A 9,257-nucleotide genomic window follows, 5' to 3' on the forward strand; every position below is an offset into this window, starting at 1 on the left:
AGCTCAGTGGATTGAGAGTCAGGTCCAGAGATGGGAGGTCCTGGGTTCAAATCTGGCCTCAGATACTTCCTAGCTGTGTGACCCTGGGCAAGTCACTTAACCCACATTGCCTAACCCTTACCACTCTTCTGCCTTAGAACCAATACCCAGAATTGATTCTAAGATGGAAGGTAAGGGTTTAAAAAAAACAAAACAACCTTTTATTTTATACTAATATTTTGTGGAGAGACTGTGCAGTCTATATAGAGATGGAGAACTGAGTTCCAAGTCAAGAAGACATGGGTAGCAAGTTCCTTCTTTGTCACATACTGGTCACATGCTTTCACCTGGGTAAGTCATTTTAATTTGTTAGTGACTAAGAAAACTCCATAAACTTATAAATTGCAAAATAGTTGCTGATCATTGATAGAGGGAGTTTGTTTACTAGGAGATCTCTATGCCAATTGAATTACAGGTTCAGAAAAAATAAATCATTATACTGGTTTACTATAATTTACCTCAGTTATTGGACATATATGTTAAAAGGTTTTTGTTATTATTTGGTTGTATTTGTCTCATTAGACCATCTGTGACTTCATTTTGGACTTTCTAGGCAAGAATCCTGAAGTGGTCTTCCACTTCCTTCTTCAGGTCATTTTACAGATGAGAAACTGAGGCAAACAAGGTTAAGGGTCTTGCCCAGAGTCATACAGCTAGTGAGTATCTAAGTCCAGATTTGAATTCAGGAAAATGAGTCTCCCAGACTCTATCCCTGTCACTCTATCCATTTTACTTCCTGGCTGGGTTATAACCCATTTTTGCTATTATAACTAGTGAATATATATTTTTATACAACTGACTTTGTTTCTTCTTTTATAACATCTTTAGAGTAGTGCCCTCATAGTAAGAACATTGGAATAAAAAGGATAAGATCAGTTTTGTAACATTGTATATTGACAAAAGTCTCCATAAAATATGTACCAATTTAAAGTTTCATCAGTATGTAATGTAATGTATTAGTATCTACTTCCACATAGTTCTACAAATACTACATTTTTATGGTTTTTACTAATTTTATAGGTTATTCTTTATAGTTGCTTTTATTTGCATTTCTCTGATAACTAGAAAATTTGAATAGTTTACATGATTATCAAAAATTTGTTTTATCTTTCAAAAATTGTTCATATCTGTAGTCCATTTTCCCCTTGGAAGTGTTATTTTTAAAAATGTGTGTCCTTACAATCAAAAGTGATAGATTTTGCTACTAACGGCATTATAATCAGGACAATTCTGAGGACTTATGACAAAGAATGCCACCCACCTCCAGAGAAAGAACTGTTGGAGTAAGAATGCAGATGAAAGCATATGATTTATCACATGTTTATTTGGATTTATGTTTTGGGGTTTGGATTTTAGAAGATTATCCACTTACAAAAATGAATGATAGAGAAATATGTTTTGCTTGGTAATACATGTATAACCCAGATTGAATTGCTTGTCAGCTCTGGGATGGGGGGAGGGAAGAAAATGGATCATATAACTTGAAAACTTATATGGAAATTTGTTATTAAAATAAAAAATCCAAATTAAAAAAATGTATCCTCCTTTTGGATATTATGTTTTTGCCAGATATATTTGCCACAATTATTTTTAATTTTAATCATTGCCTTCTCTTCATTCCCTCCTCTAGCCAGGAGTTGCCCAGAATGTTCCCAGGCAGGAAGGGATGCAACTTCCTATTCATCACCCACCACACTAGGGAGGCATCTTTCCTATTTGTTTTCCTTCTCTTCTCCTTCCTCTGTGGTCTCTGCTTCCAGGACCCATCAAAGTTGTTTGTTTTTTTTAAATAACTTGGATAAAATGGGAGTTACCAATTAATCCATCTGTTATGATGGTAGCTTACTGGGCCTTACAATGTCTACCCTGTTTCTATATTCTAAGGACTCTGAGAGCCATCTGACTATTGTAAAGAGTATTGGGTCTGAAGTTGGGAAGACTCATCTTCCTGAGTTCTGTAAGATTTATATTAATATCCTATAACTCCATATATTATATTTTATAATGTTTATTAATAATCACTTGAATTAGAAAGAAAATAAAACTAAAAGAAATAGAAGTTCAAACCTAATTATCTAACAAAAAGTAAACCCACATGTATAGATTCTCCTGCCTGGCATAAAGCCTGCTTTCCCAGCAGTATCAGGGGAAAAGAGAGAGAGAGAGGCTGAGCTACACAAAACTTTATCTCCAAAACCTAAGGATGTAATTCGAGAATGAAAGTGGGGTGCTGGGATTTAAGAATCCTGGGGAGCAGATCCTAATTACACAGTTCAAATCTGGCCTCAGATGCTTATTAGCTATGTGACCCTGGCCAAATCATTTAATCCTGTTTGCCTTAGTTTCCTAAACTGTAAAATGAGCGGGAGAAGGAAATGGCAGACCATTCCAGTATCTTTGCCAAGAAAACCCCCAATGGGTTTTCATTAGGACTTCAAGGACTTCCCATTTCCTTTGCAGCTGAACTTTCCTTTATGCATTCCCTTCAGCATTTAGAGTTTGGGCTCCTTGAGAGCAGGGCCTATCTTGATTTTTCTACTTGTATATCCAGTGCTTAACAAGGGATTTAACTCAAAACCATCATCATTATCATTATTATCTTCATCAATAAGATTTATCTGTACTTTTAAGTTTTGCAAAGCACTTTTTATAAATCATTTTATCTTCACAATATTAGGAGGTGGGTTTTATCATTAGTACCATTTTACAGATGAGGAACTGTAACAGCTTGTCCAGAGTTACACAGTTAATAATCGTTGGAGGTTGGATTTGAACTTGGCTCTCTTCCTGATTCCAAGTCTCAAACATTAACAACACTGCCACATAGTAATTGTTTAATAAATGATTTTTTCCTTCCTTCCTTCCTTCCTTCCTTCCTGACCTAGGTAATTTCCACCTCCCCATTACTTCATCTTTATTCTGTCTGTAACTACTGCACAAGGCTTACACTTACCAGTGAAATGACTGAACCTCTCCCCCCCCTCCCGCCTTTCCCTCTCTTTTCTTTTTTTAATGCTGACAACCTTAACCTGTCCAGGAATGAAGGATGAAAGTGTGGTAGCTACTCATGAGCAAATCCCTCAGCTAATTGGCACCAAAGCTTTGATCTGTTCTGTTTCCAATCTACTCTGATTCATGTCTCTAACTTGGCATCCTGGAGCTTACCATATTGGTGCAAGCCTTGGTGCTGACAGCTTATCTTCTTTAGTCCTATTGCAGCTCAGAATTCCAAGGAGGGATCACAGTCATAGATCATCACACCAGACTCGGTTAATTTCTTATTTATGTCTCTTGAACCTAGCACAGTACCTGGCATTACTAGTTAATGAAAGCTTATTGATTGATTTACAATCTCCCAGTATTCTTAGGCATCTAAGACCATAAAATGCAATAATTGCCAGTTTCTATGGGCAGAGTTTTTCGAATTGATGAAGTCATAGTCTAGATCAAAATGGGTTGTAAATATGGCACTTTTAAGTTTCTGCCTTTCATCAGTCAGCTCAAATAATCATAAGATCAATGGATTTAGAGTTAGAAGAGACCTTAGAGGACATGTGAGCCTATCCTCTCATTTTACATATAAGAAAAGTGACTTGCCCAAGGTAATAAATAATAGTCAAATTTGAATCCAGGTCTTCTGATTCCAAATCTGTTATTCATAAAAATTTAATTGTGTTGGAGCTATTTGGCCTGTTCATTTATTTTCTAATGAACTATTATTTTCCTGTGACTATTTCTAGGAAAATTTTGTTTCTTTTTGACATCTCTAAATGGCTAATTTTTAGGGTGCTCTTGGGGACCTGATATTCTTTATTATCTCTCATTCTATCATCTTTTCCATATATATTTTATTGGCAAGAAAATGAAGTATTAGAAAAATCAAATTATTTTGCTCAAAGTCAGGTACCTGTTAGTATCAGAGCCTGATTCTACTGATTTCTCTAAGCTTTATGCTGGATAATAGGTACAATTTTTTTTTTTGATTTGAATTTGGATTTGGCTTATACCTCATTGTTAGCCTGGCTATGTCCAGGTGCCATCTGACACTAAGAATAACTACCTTTGCCTTTTCCTTCCTGGCAGCCAAATTGTTCAATAAACCAGTGTCTGATTTGGTATTATTTTGAATTCCTTGATATGGTGGCTCCTTCAAAGCTGGACTTTTCAAAGCAAGTATTTGGGATATTCATTTCCATTTTTTATTTTCTAAATAATAATGTTTATTTGTTTTTTTCATTAGGATTTACCATAGCTGAAGAAAAGATTATAAAAAGGCCCTCAGTAGACTAAATTTGGAGCATGTAAACAATAAAATTTGGCTACTCTATTTTAAAATTTTATTTTCGTGAGGGAAGTAGGTGGCTCAGTAGACTGAGAGCCAGGTCTTGAGATGGGAGTTCTTTGTTTTTAATCTGTCTTCAGACACTTCCAGTGTATGCCCTGGGCGAATCACTTAACCTTCATTGGCTAGCCTTTACCATGCTTCTTGCCTTGGAACCAACACACAGTATTGATTCTAAGGTGAAAGATAATAAAGGTTTGGGGAAAAAAGGGTTTTTTGCAGATTTTATTTTTGAACATCTTTAGTAATTAAGAAGTAGTTATAAAAAAATCCAAAATCTAAATCTCTGAAGAAAATGCCATAATAAATATATGCCTGAATATGATATTAAGCCAGATTTATTTTGTTCAATGAGTTATTGTCCTTACATGTTTTTATGGAAGCAGTTTATACAAAGAACACATTTTTAGAAATTGAATAAATAAATAAATTAGAAAACTGAACAATTCTACTTATGGAAGGACTATAAATTCTTTCTAGTATGTTAATTATACAGAATTCTTTTCTTAATGAAAGCCTTAGTTTACAAGCCCAATTTTGATTTTGTTGATGAAAACATTAGAAAAGAACAGATTGTTTTGAAAATTTTTACTTCAAAATATTTATATGCATTGGAAAAGGAATCTTTGAAAGAGAAGTCTCTTAATATTGTCTAATATTCACATAAGTAAAAACGGCTTAAAATGAGAGGCACAGATAGTGTGATAGAATGTTTGTTTTGGTCTCAGAAGACCTGTGCTCAAATCCTAGCTTAGAGAGATAGATAGTGAGATAGCACAGTGGATGGAGCTCCAGACCTGGAGTTGAGAGGATCTGGGTTCAAATATGTCCACAAACGTTTCCAAACTTTGTGACTGTGGGCAAGTCCCTTAACCCCAATTGCCTAGTCTTGCTCTTCTGCCTTCTAGATTAGCATTCTAACCTATGTGAAGAAGTCTTGAAGAAGTCACTTAACTATTTTGGGGCTTAGTTTCCTCATTTATAAAATGAAGGATCCTAATAAGTCCATGCTTTTGTGATAATCAAATTACCAGGCTTTATAAAGCATCTACTATGTGTTAGCTGTTGGGCATACAGAGACAAAAATGAAACATTCATTGTCCTCAAGGAGTTTACAGTGATAGCAAGTTTAATTTGAAAAGATTTTTGTTGGGTTATATAACTTTTCTAATTTGATGGAATTCTCCAAAATTCTTTATGATGCATTAATAGAAAGTCCATTTGTTAGACCAAAGGCTATTATTTATTATGTCTTCTTTTCTTAGTAGGACTATAATGCCCCTTTTCTTTTTTCCCTTCTTAGATGTAACAACTGTGTCATAAGATTATATTATAGGAGAATTCCCATGTTGTTCACCAACATGGGAGAAATGCCAATTAATACCATGGAATCCACGCTTTCTTAGACAAATATTAAGAACTTTTTCCAAGATATTTTGCCCAACTCTTTAAAGTACTTATAATCCAAAATGAAATGAAATGTCTTATGTTGGCTGTTAGAAATCACAAATATGAACTAATCCACATTGTAGATAAGAATAAATGTTTATATAGATTTGTGTCCAACTTTGTGGACTTTGTGCCCAACAAAAAACCTGAATTTGTTGGCTTAATAAATTAAGGGAATGGGGGTAGCTGGGTGGCTCAGTGGATTGAGAACCAGACCTAGAGATGGGAGGTTCTAGGTTCAAATCTGGCCTCAAGACACTTCCCAGCTGTGTGACCCTGGGCAAGTCACTTAACCCCTATAGTCTAGGCCTTAATGCTCTTCTGCCTTGGAACCAATACACAGTATTGACTCTAAGATGGAAGGTAAGGGTTTAGAAAAAATTAATAAATTAAGGTCTCAACATTATACCTAAAAATTCTTTATCATATATCATCCTTTCTTAGGTATAAATAAATTTTATTCTGTCCTTATTTTCATATTCAAATGAATGTACTCTTTCTAGTATACTTCCATACGTATTTTCAATAGCCAGGTATATCCCACAACTGAATGGCTTTTTCATTGTTTTGAGTATAATTGGAGGTAACTAGGTGGTACAGTAGATAGAATAGAAAGGTACTTCCTTTGTGACTTTGAGCAAGTCACTTAACCACTGTCTGCCTCAGTTTTCTTATTTATAAAATGGAGAATTCCCTGGGTCCTTGTAAGGATAAATGAGATAAATATTGTAAAGTGCTTAGTGTAGTGTCTGGCACATAGTAATTGATATGTAAATATGTATTGTTGTTTTTATCAGAGCCAAGATTGGATTATTAACTAGAAAAGGCAAAGAATATATTTTTTAAAACATTTATTAATATTTATTTTTTAGAAAAGTTAAATTGGTACATAATTCATGCTCTTACTTTCCCCTTCACACCCCCCCCCAGCACCTCCTCCCCCCCATAAGGCAAAGAATATTTAATAGCTTCTACCACTCAACTCTAACTGTTCTCTAGCAGGTCTAATCACCCATAAAATGTTTTATTTATGACTTTTGTTTTTTATACTACAAAACATTTCTCATTGCCTACCTTCCCTTCACAAAACGTGCAATTAAAAGGAAAAAAGTTTAACAGAAACATTCAATATTAATGACTAATGTGCAACATAGCATTCTACAAACATAGTCCATGATCTTTTTTTTTTTTTTAACCTCTCCTTTCCATCTAAGAATCAATACCATGAATTGCTTCCAAGGCAAAAAAGTGGTAAGGGCTAGAGCAGTGATGGTCAAAACTACTGAAGGAGGGCCAGATGAGGCCCCCTGAAATGTTCTATCTGGCAGCGGGACATTCTTCCTAATCTGAATACAATGAGTAGGATACAAAACAATGAAACTTCGAAAGAGTTGCCTTAGAAACAGACTGACAGATGAGCATTTCCTTTCCTTTGGCCCCCTCTTTAAAAAAAGGTTGCCCATCACTGGGTTAGACAACGGGGTTAGACTTGCCCAGGGTCATTCAGCTAGAAAGTTCCTTAAATCGGATTTGAATCTAGGACCTCCTCCTGTCTGTAGGCCTGGCTCTCAATCCACTGAGCCACCTAGCTGCTTCCAGGCAATGACTTTTTGACAGAGCAAAGAGTATTTCAAATTGGTCATCTGCAACAAACTTTGGTCATTGTTTTTGATCTAAATAAAATCCTAGTTTTAGAGGTAGAAGGGCTCTTAAAGGCCACCTACTCCAGCTCTCTCATGTTACAAATACGGAAACTGAGGCTTGAAGAGTTAGACTGCTTTTATCCAATGTTACTTAGGTAGTGAGAGAGATAAGAGCATCTGAAGTCAGGTCTTCTGATGTCTAATCTGGTATTCCATCTACTCTATTATGTTGCTGCCTCTGGGTTGGCTTTTAGTCCTGTTTATTTAATTTCTATATTTATAAACGTAAATTGCATATATGTATACAATTTATTTTATTGCATTCTTTGTGGACATTCTTCTAAATCTGCTTCTTTGGCTCTATATCTTTCCTTCTATGTTCTTTCCTTCCTTTTTTCCCCTTCCTTCCCTCTTTTCTTTCCTCTTTTCCTCTCTCCCTCCTTTCTTCTTTCCTTCCTTCCTTCTTTCCTTTTTTTCCTTCTTTCCTTCTTTCCTTCTTTCCTTCCTTCCTTCCTTCCTTCTTTCCTTCCTTCTTTCCTTCCTTCTTTCCTTCCTTCCTTCCTTCCTTCCTTCCTTCCTTCCTTCCTTCCTTCCTTCCTTCTTCCTTTCTTTTCTTCCTTCCTTCCTTTCTTCTCTTCCTTCCTTCTTTCCTTCTCTTCCCTCCTTCCCTCCCATTATGATATGCATTAGAGAAGTCTGGGTCTCTACTTCAGAATATACACAAGATTTCTGGACCTTGTTCCTTTTGCTTTCTGTGTGGTCAAGAGGAGTTTTGCAGAGCTGGAACTGAGTGTGTATAAAATAATAACTGGCCACATCATGTTCTTTTTCTCTCTTTCCTGGGGACAATCAAGGTTTACATGCTGTAAGCCTTTGGATGGAGAAAGAGACCCCACAGAAGTCAACAGTAACCCATGAACATATGACCCAGCTGTTTTTCTATATCTGTTACATCTAGAAGTAAAGATGTTTCGGAAAGGGCTATAGCATTGTGATCTTTGAAAGGGAAAAGAACTAGCTCCATAGGTTCAGGAATTAGATTCTATACTAGAGTTTACTGGTAGCCAAATCCATTATGGGCTTGTGGCTTGAGGAACATGGTAGCTGAAACAAAGGGTTTTACTGCAAGGAGAGAGATTTGTCTAGTGGTTACATTGAATTTAGAAGTAAAGTTGGTAGTGGCAAATGATTTGTAGCAACTGCTTTAAATTTAAAACAAATAATAAGATGCTATGCCGTATGGAAGCAAGCTGGTAGAGGCAGAAAAAAGTGTCCTTAGCAGAAGGAAATTATAACTTCTATTCCTGCTTTATCTTCTCAGTAAATATCCCTTGGTAAAAGTAAATTGTTGTTAATTGGTTAATCATTGGGTCAATCAGTGCCAGAGGGGAGATAACTAAATAAAATATTGAGGAGAAGAGATTGAAAAGGCAGGGAGGGTCTAGCCAATAGCATTAGAAAGATATTGCAAAAACTCAGGAGTAGGAGTTTCTTAAGTGGGAGATGTAGTTGTCCTCTATGGACATAACTTGCCAGTATGAGTAAGGGTTGGGATAAGCACTCTCTCCATTTCTATTTAAGCTACATATAGGTCTTATTCATGTTAAATATTAGGTCCTTTGTATTTGTAAAGACCAACTGGAGAGATTCTCTATCTGTGATGTTAACTTTTTTTTTTTTTTTTTTTAAAGTGGTTTTTTTTTTAATTTATTTTTTAGCATTTATTAATAATCATTTTTAACATGATTATATGTTTCATGCTCCTATTTTCCCCTTCACCCCCC

The sequence above is a fragment of the Gracilinanus agilis genome, chromosome 1 (assembly GCF_016433145.1).
Source record: "Gracilinanus agilis isolate LMUSP501 chromosome 1, AgileGrace, whole genome shotgun sequence".
Taxonomy (NCBI): domain Eukaryota; kingdom Metazoa; phylum Chordata; class Mammalia; order Didelphimorphia; family Didelphidae; genus Gracilinanus; species Gracilinanus agilis.